Source organism: Balaenoptera physalus (assembly GCF_965194825.1).
Source record: "Balaenoptera physalus genome assembly, chromosome: 16".
Lineage (NCBI taxonomy): Eukaryota > Metazoa > Chordata > Mammalia > Artiodactyla > Balaenopteridae > Balaenoptera > Balaenoptera physalus.
Window position 1 is genome coordinate 61,451,487 of NC_138898.1, and position 15,398 is coordinate 61,466,884.

The following is a 15,398-nucleotide window of genomic DNA, read 5'->3' on the forward strand; positions in this document are numbered from 1 at the left end:
CCACTCCATAGCCCCATATCCAAGACAAAATGGTGTTGAACAGAAAGTCCATTTCTTTCCAGCCTTCCTTTCTCATGTATTGGTTTATGGGTTTGCTTTTGCACCTCTATGAAAGTATAGCCAGACTGCATATAAAATTTTACTTTCTCTCTCATTACATCGCTTCAAAAATCATTCCTCTGCCTTTTACATGGTTTTTGATAAATAATTAAGTTGTTGTATCCCAGGTTATTTGAGTAGCCCTCTTCTGTTTGTTGTTTACATTGTTTTCAGTGGTCCACTCTTCTAAATTACACTGCTCTGAACAACTGAGCACAGAACTATTTCTTTATTTAGGATTGATTGCTTTAGCTACGTTTCTGGGGGGTGGAATTATTTGGTTTTCAAATATTTACTATTTCTTGAATCCTTGGGGCTACATTCTTTTCCAAAAGTGTTGGATCCAGATACTATCCATTGTGGTATGTTTGGAGAGAGAGCAGGGGTGATGTTCTGACTCTCAGACCTGAGATCAGAAATGCAAAAAATATAATTCGCAGATGGTTGCTTGGTTTGTTGATTGGTTGGTTCTACCTTCTCGGTCTTATTTCACAGAGAGGAAATTGACTCCACACCTAACACACACCCTCAATTTCACAGATGCTATTTCTTTTTTTTTTTTTTTTGAATTTTTGAATTTTATTTTATTTATTTTTTTATACAACAGGTCCTTATTAGTCATCAATTTTATACACATCACTGTATACATGTCAATTCCAATCACCCAATTCATCACACCACCACCACCACCCCCCAGCCGCTTTCCCCCCTTGGTGTCCATACGTTTGTTCTCTACATCTGTGTCTCAATTTCTGCCCTGCAAACCGGTTCATCTGTACCATTTTTCTAGGTTCCACATACACGCATTAATATACGATATTTGTTTTTCTCTTTCTGACTTACTTCACTCTGTATGACAGTCTCTAGATCCATCCACGTCTCTACAAATGACCCAATTTCGTTCCTTTTTATGGCTAATATTCCATTGTATATATGTGCCACATCTTCTTTATCCATTCGTCTGTCGATGAGCATTTAGGTTTCTTCCATGTCCTGGCTATTGTAAATAGTGCTGCAATGAACATTGGGATGCATCTTTTTGAATTATGGTTTTCTCTGGGTATATGCCCAGGAGTGAGATTGCTGGATCATATGGTAATTCTATTTTTAGTTTTTTAAGGAACCTCCATACTGTTCTCCATAGTGGCTGTATCAATTTACATTCCCACCAACAGTGCAAGAGGGTTCCCTTTTCTCCACACCCTCTCCAGCATTTGTTGTTTGTAGATTTTCTGATGATGCCCATTCTAACTGGTGTGAGGTGATACCTCATTGTAGTTTTGATTTGCATTTCTCTAATAATTAGTGATGTTGAGCAGATTTTCATGTGCTTCTTGGCCATCTGTATGTCTTCTTTGGAGAAATGTCTATTTAGGTCTTCTGCCCAGTTTTGGATTGGGTTGTTTGTTTTTTTGATATTGAGCTGCATGAGCTGTTTATATATTTTGGAGATTAATCCTTTGTCCGTTGATTCGTTTGCAAATATTTTCTCCCATTCTGAGGGTTGTCTTTTCGTCTTGTTTATGGTTTCCTTTGCTGTGCAAAAGCTTTGAAGTTTCATTAGGTCCCATTTGTTTATTTTTGTTTTTATTTCCATTACTCTAGGAGGTGGATCAGAAAAGATCTTGCTGTGATTTATGTCAGAGTGTTCTTCCTATGTTTTCCTCTAAGAGTTTTATAGTGTCCGGTCTTACATTTAGGTCTCTAATCCATTTTGAGTTTATTTTTGTGTATGGTGTTAGGGAGTGTTCTAATTTCATTCTTTTACATGTAGCTGTCCAGTTTTCCCAGCACCACTTATTGAAGAGACTGTCTTTTCTCCATTGTATATCCTTGCCTCCTTTGTCATAGATTAGTTGACCATAGGTGTGTGGGTTTATCTCTGGGCTTTCTATCTTGTTCCATTGATCTATGTTTCTGTTTTTGTGCCAGTACCGTATTGTCTTGATTGCTATAGCTTTGTAATATAGTCTGAAGTCAGGGAGTGTGATTCCTCCAGCTCCATTTTTTTTCCCTCAAGACTGCTTTGGCTATTCGGGGTCTTTTGTGTCTCCATACAAATTTTAAGATTTTTTGTTCTAGTTCCATAAAAAATGCCATTGGTAATTTGATAGGGATTGCATTGAATCTGTAGATTGCTTTGGGTAGTATAGTCATTTTCACAATATTGATTCTTCCAATCCAAGAACATGGTGTGTCTCTCCATCTGTTGGTATCATCTTTAATTTCTTTCATCAGTGTCTTATAGTTCTCTGCATATAGGGCTTTTGTCTCCCTAGGTAGGTTTATTCCTAGGTATTTTATTCTTTTTGTTGCAATGGTAAATGAGAGTGTTTCCTTAATTTCTCATTCAGATTTTTCATCATTAGTGTATAGGAATGCAAGAGATTTCTGGGCATTAATTTTGTATCCTTCAACTTTACCAAATTCATTGATTACCTCTAGTAGTTTTCTGGTGGCATCTTTAGGATTCTCTATGTATAGTATCATGTCATCTGCAAACAGTGACAGTTTCACTTCTTCTTTTCCAACTTGTATTCCTTTTATTTCTTTTTCTTCTCTGATTGCCATGGCTAGGACTTCCAAAACTATGTTGAATAATAGTGGTGACAGTGGACATCCTTGTCTTTTTCCTGATCTTAGAGGAAACGCTTTCAGCTTTTCACCATTGAGAATGATGTTTGCTGTGGGTTTGTCGTATATGGCCTTTATTATGTTGAGGTAGGTTCCCTCTATGCCCACTTTCTGGAGAGTTTTTATCATAAATGGGTGTTGAATTTTGTCAAAAGCTTTTTCTGCATCTATTGAGATGATCATATGGTTTTTATTCTTCAATTTGTTAATATGGTTTATCCCATTGATTGATTTATGTATATTGAAGAATCCTTGCATCCCTGGGATAAATCCCACTTGATCATGGTGTATGATCCTTTTAATGTGTTGTTGGATTCTGTTTGCTAGTATTTTGTTCAGGTTTTTTGCATCTATATTTATCAGTGATATTGCTCTGTAATTTTCTTTCTTTGTAGTATCTTTGTCTGGTTTTGGTATCAGGGTGATGGTGGCCTTATAGAATGAGTTTGGGAGTGTTCCTTCCTCTGCAATTTTTTGGAAGAGTTTGAGAAGGATGGGTGTTAGCTCTTCTCTAAATGTTTGATAGAATTCACCTGTGAAGCCATCTGGTCCTGGACTTCTGTTTGTTGGAAGATTTTTGATCACAGTTTCAATTTCATTACTTGTGATTGATCTATTCATATTTTCTGTTTCTTCCTGGTTCAGTCTTGGAAGGTTATACCTTTCTAAGAATTTGTCCATTTCTTCCAGGTTGTCCATTTTACTGGCATAGAGTTGCTTGTAGTAGTCTCTTAGGATGCTTTGTATTTCTGTGGTGTCTGTTGTAACTTCTCCTTTTTCATTTCTAATTTTATTGATTTGAGTCCTCTCCCTCTTTTTCTTGATGAGTCTGGCTAATGGTTTATCAATTTTGTTTATCTTCTCAAAGAACCAGCTTTTAGTTTTATTGATCTTTGCTATTGTTTTCTTTGTTTCTATTTCATTTATTTCTGCTCTGATCTTTATGATTTCTTTCCTTCTGCTAACTTTGGGTTTTGTTTGTTCTTCTTTCTCTAGTTCCTTTAGGTGTAAGGTTAGTTTATTTGAGATTTTTCTTGTTTCTTGAGGTAGGCTTGTATAGCTATAAACTTCCCTCTTAGAACTGCTTTTGCTGCACCCCATAGGTTTTGGATAGTCGTGTTTTCATTGTCATTTGTCTCTAGGCATTTTTTGATTTCCTCTTTGATTTCTTCAGTGATCTCTTGGTTATTTAGTAGCATATTGTTTAGCCTCCATGTGTCTGTGTTTCTTACATTTTTTTCCCTGTAATTCATTTCTAATCCTATAGCGTTGTGGTCAGAAAAGATGCTTGATGTGATTTCTATTTTCTTAAATTTACTGAGGCTTGATTTGTGACCCAAGATGTGATCTATCCTGGAGAATGTTCCGTGAACACTTGAGAAGAAAGTGTAATCTGCTGTTTTTGGATGGAATGTCCTATAAATATCAATTAAATCTATCTGGTCTATTGTGTCATTTAAAGCTTCTGTTTCCTTATTTATTTTCATTTTGGATGATCTGTCCATTGGTGTAAGTGAGGTGTTAAAGTCCCCTACTATTATTGTGTTACTGTAAATTTCCTCTTTTATAGCTGTTAGCAGTTGCCTTATGTATTGAGGTGCTCCTATGTTGGGTGCATATATATTTATAATTGTTATATCTTCTTCTTGGATTGATCCCTTGATCATTATGTAGTGGCCTTCCTTGTCTCTTGTAACATTCTTTATTTTAAAGTCTATTTTATCTAATATGAGTATTGCTACTCCAGCTTTCTTTTGATTTCCATTTGCATGGACTATCTTTTTCCATCCTCTCACTTTCAGTCTGTATGTGTCCCTAGGTCTGAAGTGGGTCTCCTGTAGACAGCATATATGTGGGTCTTGTTTTTGTATCCATTCAGCAAGCCTGTGTCTTGTGGTTGGAGCATTTAATGCATTCACGTTTAAGGTAATTATCGATATGTATATTCCTATGACCATTTTCTTAATTGTTTTGTGTTTGTTTTTGTAGGTCCTTTTCTTCTCTTGTGTTTCCCCTTAGAGAATTTCCTTTAGCATTTGTTGTAGAACTGGTTTGGTGGTGCTGAATTCTCTTAGCTTTTGCTTGTCTGTAAAGCTTTTGATTTCTCCACTGAATCTGAATGAGATCCTTGCGGGGTAGCGTTATCTTGGTTGTAGGTTCTTCCCTTTCATCATTTTAAGTATATCATGCCACTCTCTTCTGGCTTGTAGAGTTTCTGCTGAGAAATCAGCTGTTAACCTTATGGGAGTTCCCTTGTATGTTATTTGTCGTTTTTCCCTTGCTGCTTTCAATAATTTTTCTTTGTCTTAAATTTTGCCAGTTTGATTACTATGTGTCTCGGCATGTTTCTCTTTGGGTTTATCCTGTATGGGACTCTCTGCGCTTCCTGGACTTGGGTGGCTATTTCCTTTCCCATGTTAGGGAAGTTTTCGACTATAATCTCTTCAAATATTTTCTCTGGTCCTTTCTCTCTCTTCTCCTTCTGGGACCCCTATAATGCGAATGTTGGTGCGTTTAATGTTGTCCCAGAGGCCTCTTAGGCTGTCTTCATTTCTTTTCATTCTTTTTTCCTTTATTCTGTTCTGCGGCAGTGAATTCCACCTTTCTGTCTTCCAGGTCACTTATCCGTTCTTCTGCCTCAATTGTTCTGCTATTGATTCCTTCTAGTGTATTTTTCATTTCAATTATTGTATTGTTCATCTCTGTTTGTTTGTTCCTTAATTCTTCTAGGTGTTCGTTCTTTAATTCTTCTAGATCTTTGTTAAATATTTCTTGCATCTTCTCAATCTTTGCCTCCATTCTTTTTCCAAGGTCCTGGATCATCTTCACTATCATTATTCTGAATTCTTTTTCTGGAAGGTTGCCTATCTCCACTTCATTTAGTTGTTTTTCTGGGGTTTTATCTTGTTCCTTCATCTGGTAAAAAGTCCTCTGCCTTTTCATTTTGTCTGTCTTTCTGTGAGTGTGGTTTACATTCCACAGGCTGCAGGATTGTAGTTCTTCTTGCTTCTGCTGTCTGCCCTCTGGTGGATGAGGCTATCTAAGAGGCAGGCTTCCTGATGGGAGGGACTGGTGGTGGGTAGAGCTGGGTGTTGCTCTGGTGGGCAGAGCTCAGTAAAACTTTAATCCGCTTGACTGCTGATGGGTGCGGCTGGGTTCCCTCCCTGTTGGTTGTTTGGCCTGAGGCAACCCAACACTGGAGCCTACCTGGGCTCTTTGATGGGGCTAATGGTGGACTCTGGGAGGGCTCACGCCAAGGAGTACTTCCTAGAACTTCTGCTGCCAGTGTCCTTGTCCCCACGATGAGCCACATCCACCCCTGCCTCTGCAGGAGACCCTCCAACACTAGCAGGTAGGTCTGGTTGAGTCTCCCCTGGGGTCACTTCTCCTTCCGCTGAGTCCCGATGTGCACACTACTTTGTGTGTGCCCTCCAAGAGTGGAGTCTCTGTTTCCCCCAGTCCTGTCGAAGTCCTGCAATCAAATCCCACTAGCCACGTGTCCAGCAGCTAGTTGTGATTCTGGTGCTCTCGCAAGAGGGAGTGAGAGCACATCCTTCTACTCCGCCATCTTGGTTCCTAGTCACAGATGCTATTTCTTGAGTATAACTGTGTGCTAGCGAATTGGCCACATTCCTTGGCAGAATGTCTAGACCCTTTGGATTAGAACTTTGCACACAAGAGGATGTCAATAATTTTTTTCTTTTCCATTATAGTTGATTACAAGATATTGAATATAGTTCCCTGTGCTATATAGTAGGACCTTGTTGTTTATCTATTTTATTTATTTATTTATTTTTATTTTATTTATTTTAGGCTGCATCGGGTCTTAGTTGTGGCATGCGGGATCTTTGTTAAGGCATGCAGGATCTTTCACTGCAGTGTGCGGGCTTCTCTCTTGTTGTAGCATGTGGGTTTTTCTCTCTAGTTGTGGTGCACAGGCTCCAGGGTGCATGGGCTCTGTAGTTTGCAGGATGCAGGCTCTCTAGTTGAGGCACATGAGCTCAGTAGTTGTGGCGCATGGGCTTAGTTGTCCCATGGCATGTGGGATCTTAGTTCCCTGACCAGGGATCAAACCTGCCTCCCCTGCGTTGTAAGGCATATTCTTTACCACTGGACCACCAGGGAAGTCCCCATCTATTTTGTATATAGTAGTTTGTATCTGCTAATCCCAAATTCCTAATTTACCCCTCCCCCCTCCCTTTCCCCTTTGGTAACCATAAGTTTGTCTTCTATGTCTGTGAGTCTGTTTCTGTTTTGTAGAGAAGCTCATTTGTATCATTTTTTTTAGATTCCACATATAAGTGATATCATATGATGGCTATCAACAATTTTTTTAATATAGTTGTGTCATTTGGAGAAGTTTCATTTCTTCCAAGCCCTCAGTGCTCTCATCTATAAAATGGGAATAACAAGGATTCACTCAACAAATAGTGAATGTGCGCCTTGTGTGTGCCAAGCACCGTGCTGGGCACTCACCCCATCTCTGGGGAAGGGGGAACAGCCTGGAAGGCATGGAGTAAGAAGATACACAAATAAATGTATACGTGCAAGCTGTGATAAGTGGAAAGGAACAGTAACACAGGGAGCTGTAAGAAATTACAGCAGGACAAGCATATTTCCACAAGGTTAAAAAAAAGCTTCCCTGAGGAGATAACACGAGATGATGAGACCTGAAGAATGCACAGAAGCTGGCTGAGGAGGCCTGAGGGAAGTAGTGCAGGCAGCAAGAATAGCCAATGCAAAGGCCCTGAGGCCACAGAGCTCTGTGCTTTCCAGGATTCAGAGGCCAGAATGGCCGGAGAGAGTGAACAAAAGGCAGTGGCAGGACATGAATTAGGAGAGATAGACAGGCGGCTTCGTGAAAGACTGGGAACCAAATTGTCTTTAGCTGCGGAGTGACAAGCTGAGAGCGTGGAAGCAGGAAGATGACTCCGTCCCTGCAGTAGACCTGCCGAGAGATGCCCAGGCTGGTCTGGAGTCACTAATGGAAATGGAGAGAAGCAGATGAGTTAGAGGCAGATTAGAGTTGCCTTTCTTCCTCCCTTCTCTGGTTTCATCCTCAAGCTGATGACCAGGTAATTCTGGTCACGTTCAAAGAATCAGCACCAAGGTGTGGTTGACTTTTATGCCCGTTTACAAGAGGCAAGAGAGAAGCCTGCACTTCTGAGGCAGCAGCCACACCATGGAGCCAAAGAGCTGGCTGGACTCAACTCCGGTGCATCCTCGCCAGGCGTTAGGGATGTTGGCAGCCCAGGTCAGGTATCACTTGTGCTTCAAACTGGTCCAGGATCATCCAGGACCAGTCGTAAACTCACCACCACCATCCCCATCCCCAGTAGAATACAGCCAATCTTTGCGTGTCATAAGTAAAACCAGGGGGAGGAGCAAGCTCTTATGATCTCACAAAAGAATGAAGCCACCATTGTGTCCGACTGGGAGCTGCCTTGAGGGGGTAGAAACTTGAACTTGGTCATTCCCTCTAATTCACATCCCGTCGAAACAAAAGGAGGCATGCTGGTGGGGGGTTCACGGTCTGGTTTGTTATCCATTCTTAAGGTCCCACGTTGGTTCGGAGTTCAGAGTGCGTTGCATACTTTTTAATGTTTATTTGATCGTATATATTGATTACTCAGATTGTTTAAAATTAAGTGCCGCAAGTCAAATCCTCTTTCTCGGGAGCTTAATTTTTACAGACTGATATGTTGTGAGAGGAGATCGGACATTAGCGGGTGGCCGTGAGGAGCCAGGTTTCCTCGGGTAATTAGCTCCATGGTCTTGGGCTTGTCACCTAAACTACCTGAGCTTCATTTTTCTCCTCTGTAACTTGTAGGAGTGCCTGCTTTCCGGGGTGGAGAGAATAGTAGAGTTAATATATGTGAAACACTTAGAAGAGGGCCAGGCATCTAGCAGGTGCTCAGTAAATGGTGACCAAAAACATTATTGAAGGTTTAGAGTCATTCTAAGTATGTAAAGGCACCACCTAAGCTGCCACACATGACTGCTGAGCACCAGAAACGTGGCTCATCAGAACCGAGATGTGCTGTAAGGGATTCTAAAGACGCAGTAGACCCAAAAAATTAAAACGCCGTTAAATTGTTGAAAAAATAAAGAAAAAAATGCCATTAATTAGTTTTTACATCGCTTATGTGTTGAAATGATATTTTGGATGTATCAGGTTAAATAGAACATATAACTAACATTAAAATTTCACCTCTTCCCCTTTTTTGATAACGTGTTCAGTAGAAAAGAATTTTTAATGGGAATATTCAGTAATTTGGGGATGGCTCTGGTCTTTTTTTGTTTTTATTATTGGAGAATAGTTGATTTACAATGTTGTGTTAGTTTCAGGTGTACAGCAAAGTGAATCAGTTATACATATACATATATCGGTTCTGGCCTTTATCCTGTCCTATTTTAGATGTTAGGTGATCCATGAATTTACCAATGGCTATATCCATTTTACTTTTTTAAATTTTATTAAAGTACAGTTGATTTAATAGAAAATTTTAAATTGCATACCTGACTCACATTTAGAGTTGACCCTTGACCTACACGGATTGGATTGCACAGATTGTTTTCAATAAATGTAGTACCTATAGGGACTTCCCAGGTGGTGCAGTGGTTAAGAATCCGCCTTCCAATGCAGGGGACGAGGGTTCAATCCCTGGTCAGGGAACTAGATCCCACATGTATGCCGCAACTAAGAGTTCACATGCCACAACTAAGGAGCCCGTGGGCTGTAACTAAGACCCAGTGCAATCAAAAATAAATAAATTAATTTAGTTAAATTTTAAAAAACTGAGTCTATAAAAATATATATATATGTGTGTGTGTGTGTGTACACACACACACACACATATATATAGTACCTATATTTCCACTTTCCAGATCTTTGGATTAACTAAGTGTGACAGAGAGTTTGTGTTGGATTTAGAGATCACAGTATGTGGAATACAAAAAACTAGGGTTTGAGTCCTGATTCTATTCACGCTGTTTCAGCTTCCTGCCCTTGGGTGAGTCATTTATCAATTCCTTTGTTTTTGAGGCAGAGAGAGCAGTACTCGGATTTTGGACTGTGGAGGGTTGGCACCCCTAACCACCACGTTGTTCAAGGGTCAAGTGTATATTTTCAACAACACTGGTCTAAAGGTCTGATTTAAGAAGGTGGAATGATTAAGAAGTGGGAGAAGCATGAACTCTGCAGTCAGAAAGATTTGGGGGTATCTGGGTAGCATCCCTCTGTATTTTATCAGGGAAGCTACTTAACCTCTGTGTGCCTCTTTCTGATCTGCAAAATGGGAGCAAAAATCCCTACTACAGAAGAGTTGTTTTGAGGCTTAAACGAGATTATATAGGTAAAGTGCTTACCTCAGTCCTAGGCAAAAAATAGGCGCTCAAACAGAAGCAACAGGTATAGCTTTTGTTCCAGGCACTTAAGGGGTGTTTAGTATTCAGAAGTGGGCTTGAGGGGCTTCCCTGGTGGTGCAGTGGTTAAGAATACGCCTGCCAATGCAGGGGACACGGGTTTGAGCCCTGGTCCGGGAAGATCCCACATGCCGCGGAGCAACTAGGCCCGTGCGCCACAACTGCTGAGCGTGCGCTCTAGAGCCCACGAGCCACAGGTACTGAAGCCCATGTGCCACAACTACTGAAGCCTGCGTGCCTAGAGCCTGTGCTCCACAACAAGAGAAGCCACTGCAGTGAAAAGCCCTCGCACCACAACGAAGAGTAGCCCCCGCTTGCTGCAACTAGAGAAAGCTGGCGCACAGCAATGGAAGACCCAAAGCAGCCAATAAATAAATAAATAAATAAATAAATAAATAAATAAATAAATAAAATCAATCTAGAAGAAGTGGGCTTGAGTACACTATGGGAAACAGTATGGAGGTTCCTCGAAAAACGAAAAATAGAGTTACCATATAATCCTGCAATCCCACTCCTGGGCATATATCCAGAGAAAACGCTAATTCAAAAAGATACATGGACCCCTATGTTCATAGAAGCACTATTCACAATAGCCAAGACATGGAAGCAACCTAAATGTCCACTGACAGATGAATGGATAAAGATGTGGTACAAATATAAAATGGAATATCACTCAGCCATAAAAAAGAATGAAATAATGCCATTTGCAGCAACATAGCTGGACCCAGAGATTATCATACTAAGGTAAGTAAGTCAGACAGAGAAAGACAAAAGCCATATGATATCTCTTATATGCAGAATCTAAAATATGACACAAATGAACCTATCTGCAAAACAGAAACAGACTCACAGACATAGAGAACAGACTTGTGTTGCCAAGGGGGTGGGGGTGGGGAGGGGGGAGGGGGAGGGATGGAATAGATTGGGAGTTTGGTATTAGCAGATGTAAGCTCATATATAGGGTGGATAAACAACAAGGTCCTACTATATAGCACAGGGAACTATATTCAATATCCTGTGATAAACCATAATGGAAAAGAATATTTTAAAAGAATATATATATGTATGTATAACAGAATCACTTTGCTGTACTGAAGAAATTAACACAACATTGTAAATCAACTATACTTCAATTTAAAAAGAAGTGGGCTGAGTAGATCTGAAGATAAACTAATAATAATAACTCTCATTTGTTTAGCAAGATGACTTTGCCATGCTGTTTTCACCTCCATTGCCACCTTTGATCTTCAGAACCACTCTGGGAGGTATGGTCAGTAGATCTGGGGAGACTGAGGCACAGGGACCCTGCGAGGTTTGAGCAGGACCTGGAGCCAGGCGCCTTCCTGTCAACCCCATCGTGCTCCCTTGAAACTTGCCATGCCTCCAAAGTGTGTTCCAGTTTTTGCTTCACCCTCCGGTTAGGTATCTTCCACAGTCATCCTTGGAACAGGGGAGAAGACCGTCACCTAGTACAGCCAGCCCCTACAGGGCTGACCTTACCTAAGGGTGCAGCTGGGGTGCTGTGTGCTACCTGGGGAGGCTTGAAAGGCTGGAAAGGTATTCCTGGTGAAGAGCTAGTGTTGATACTTGTGACAGAGAAGAGGCAGCTCATAAAAGCACGTTCCCTGGGCACATTGGTCCACTTAAATCTCAAACCAATGTGATACCCAAGTGTAGGAACTGCTGGGGACTTAGGAGACATTGCCCCATACGTGCTCCTTTGCAACTTCTTTGACTTAGATTTTGATAAATTGCTCTCCGAGGTATTTGTATAAATGTGTGGCCCCACCAGCATGGCCAGATATTTCATGAAGATAAATCAGTGTGGAGAAAGCAGAGGGAGAGTGAGATGGCAGCCGGGAGACCAGCCAGGAGGCTGGGGCAGCTGTCCACCTAAGAAATGACGGGTACCAGAACTGGGACAAGAGGAGACGCTGGAGCCCACAGCTAGTGTGGAAGAAAAATCCCAGGGCATGGTACCGAGTGAAGGTAATGGGAGGGAGGAATCAAGGATGTGTCTCAAGTTTCTGGCTTGAATAAATGGGTAGACAGTGGTTCTGCTTACTGAGATGCTGAACACAGGAAATGGAATAGGTGTGGTGAAGGGAAAAAATGATGATATTTAGTTGACAAGGTATTGAGCTTAATGTGCAGGACTTCCTGTTGGAACAGGGAGGAAGATTCAGGGATGGTGAATCATTCATGGAAACCATGAGTGAGCATGAGGTCTCCCAGGGATGCATGGATGGATGGATGAGTGGGAGGCTGGGTGGGTGGATGGGTGGAAGCGAAGGTAGATGGGTGGATGGATGGATGGATGGACAGCTAGATGACAGAAATCTAGATTTTATTCTACTTAGATTGAATCAGATTAAATGGCTGTTTTGTTGTTAAAAATCAAATATTTAATTTCATTCACGCTGAAGTATTTGAGGGGGAAGGGTACTGATGTCTGCAATTTACTTTGAAATGCATCAACAAATCGGGAGGGTTAATGGATGGAGAGAGGGGTGGATATGTGATAAAGCGATCATGGTAAAAATGTTAACAGCAGAAGCTAGGCAGTGAGGGACAGGTATTCAATGTCAAATTCAACTTTGGTGTACGTTGGAAATTTCCATAATAAATTCAGGGGAAATGTTTTTCAATGGTCAAATGTTGACATTTTTCATGTGGTTTCACCGAATGTTTACTCTTCATTTGGCCAAAAGATCCTTCCAGGTTTCCTTTCTGTGGCATCAACAGATCTGCCTTGCTGAGACTCCTTTGGCCTTACTCTACCCAGAGATGGGGGCTGGGGGTCAGCGATCCCCACGCCACCCCCAGAGTTCAGGTTGAATTGCCCCAACATGCTGATTACCGCGCCAAGTTCGCCGGTATCTGGCTTGTAATAATTATAGATTTCCTCTGCGATTTGCGCCCATTGGTTGCCACGGCAACGGCGTAATAGCTCAACTGAAGCGCTGTCACGGTGATTTAGAACCAACTCGTCTCTCTTGCAGCCTCCAGTCTGGGTGCCCCCACCCCCTTGCCGTCGTCATAGCAACTGATGAGCAGCATGTGACCAAAAGCTCTGTGTCCCCCGCCCACCACTTGCCCTCCCCATCTTGTGACCATTCCCACTTCCTCTTCTGGGCCCCCTGTGGACAGGCATTGACCCCAGCTTGGTCTATAATGGGGAGGCTAGAGTAATCCCCCAGACCCCGCCCAGAGAGCGGGTCAGAGGGATTGGGAGAGACAGGGCAGCCCGTCAGCCCCTGGAGGTCTTGGAGATGACCTGGCGCCCCTCAGAGCCCCTCAGGGCTGTGGCCCCGTCATAGGCTGGATCTGCTGCCACCGCCACCGAGTCCTGGGGAAGCCATTTAGGAATCTGAAGCCTTGGATCTCTGCTTTGTAGCTTCAGGAATTCCTGAGCCTGTTAGAGAAAAATCTAGGGAGAGATCCCCGGAAGGGTCAAGGGGAGAAAAACAGTCTATTTCAGAAAGTCCCAGAGCAGGTGTTTCGTGTGAATCTTTTCCTTTCCGCTTCTGTCTGGAAAGCTCTCGCTCTCTCTCTCTCTGAATCCATCTCTCGCTCTCCCCCGTCCCTCCTCCTCATCCCTCTCCCTCTAAGCACTTGCTGGGAACCAGCTGAGCGCATCCTTTTCCAGATCTGCTTTGCTTCCTTTTCCAAATCTGCTTTGCTTCCGAGGAGCCCTTTTCTCCCTCCAGTATCTGAGCCCATGTTCTGGGGACGGACGGCCTGGGAGTCTGGAGCATCCTCCCGAGGGGGGAGCTGGTACCCGGTGGCACCTCTTAGGATGAACCAGCTGGCCGCGTCCCTGGGACTCTGCAGGATGGCATAGAGGAGGCATTTTAAGCAGGCGGGAGCTGGGCTTGCTGCAGGACCCTGACGACCAGGCACTGTGAGTGCAGATGTGTGTGTGTGTGTGTGTGTCCATTTGTTTGCATGTATCTGCTGACATGTGGAGGTATGTCACTGTTATCTGTCGTGTTTTGTGTGCAAGTGTGTGTACAAGTGTGCCTGTGTGTGACTTTCTGTCTGAAGGACACACAAACCTACATGACAGATTTTTCAAGGATATTTTGTGGAGAGAACACAGCAGGATGAGCCCCACCCCTTTTATTTAATTTAATTTTTTATTGAAGTATAGTTGACTTTTTAAAGTATGGGCCCCTTTCAAGTGGGAACAAAATAAAGACAGATGTTAAAATGATAAGTAAGGAATTTGCATTTATCAGTAGGTTGGCAGAACCACTTCCTACATGCATCTGCCTTCTGGCCCCAGGAAATGAAGTGTGGGTCACCTTGAAAGGGCATTTTCACTCAAACCCCCAAAAGAGATCCTTCCTTTCTGTCCTAAGGGTTAAAACAGCACACACACACACACACACACACACACACACACACACACACACACACACACACACACACACACACACACACACCTTTCTCTCTGAAACATGGGGGGAATGGAAGGCTCACGGGGCCCCATCAGGGGGCATTTCACTTTCTTCCGCCACAAGACGGAAGGATTTTGCTTGACAACCTGGAGGGCTTAGTCAAGGAGACGTGAGGAAACTTTGGATGGCGACCCCCTCACATGGTTTACTTCCACCGTCAATTAAAAGTCCATTTTGAATTTTTTGACCAAAGTGGCCCAAGCCCCAAGAGGCAGCAAGAGGCAAGCAGGTTTAGAAAGGGAAATTTCCTTTGCAGGGCAAGATGTGGGAATCCTGGTGACTCGCCATCTAAGATCGTGCAGTTGGTGCGTGAGAGCAGGAGGCCACGTCACCCCCGGAAGGGAATCCTTTGTGCTTCGCCTGCCCCTGAACTTGTGGGAAGCTTGGCGGCCAGTCACTCTGGATGAACACTGCCTGTGGGCTGGGCAGTGCCCTTGGCATCTTGGAGGCGAGGACAGATCCAGAGACCAGGAGCAGCCTCAGGGAGGCTCCAGTCCACGCAGGCACAGACCCTGCTTATTCGGTGCGGTGCTCTCACCCTCAGAGGCGTTGCTGCCACTGGTAATTCCAAGATGCCACTCTCGTTCCCTACACTATGGCCTCTGTCTGCAGTGGCCCCGCCACCTTGGTCCACCTGCTCAAAGCTCAAATCACCTTTAAACATCTTCTGTCATTGCTTCCGGGAAACCTCGTACTTAGACCCAGGTAGAGCTAATGCTGTACGCCCTCCTCTGCCCCGCCCCCAAACCCCCTGTACCTCTACCCTATAGGGCACTT

The 15,398-nt window shown here is 42.9% G+C and overlaps 1 protein-coding gene across 2 annotated transcripts in view; it reads left to right on the forward strand.

The window, feature by feature from the left end:
- ABAT (4-aminobutyrate aminotransferase) overlaps nt 1-15,398 on the forward strand; it is an 88,550-nt gene that overhangs the window by 20,777 nt on the left and 52,375 nt on the right. The window contains exon 1 of one of the 2 annotated variants that reach the window (XM_082432511.1): nt 13,797-14,062. The exons of the other annotated variant lie outside the window; for it this stretch is intronic. The gene's annotated coding sequence lies outside the window, so the exon portion shown is untranslated. Of the gene's footprint in view, nt 1-13,796; nt 14,063-15,398 lie in introns of those variants that run through there. 2 annotated transcript variants of the gene reach the window in all.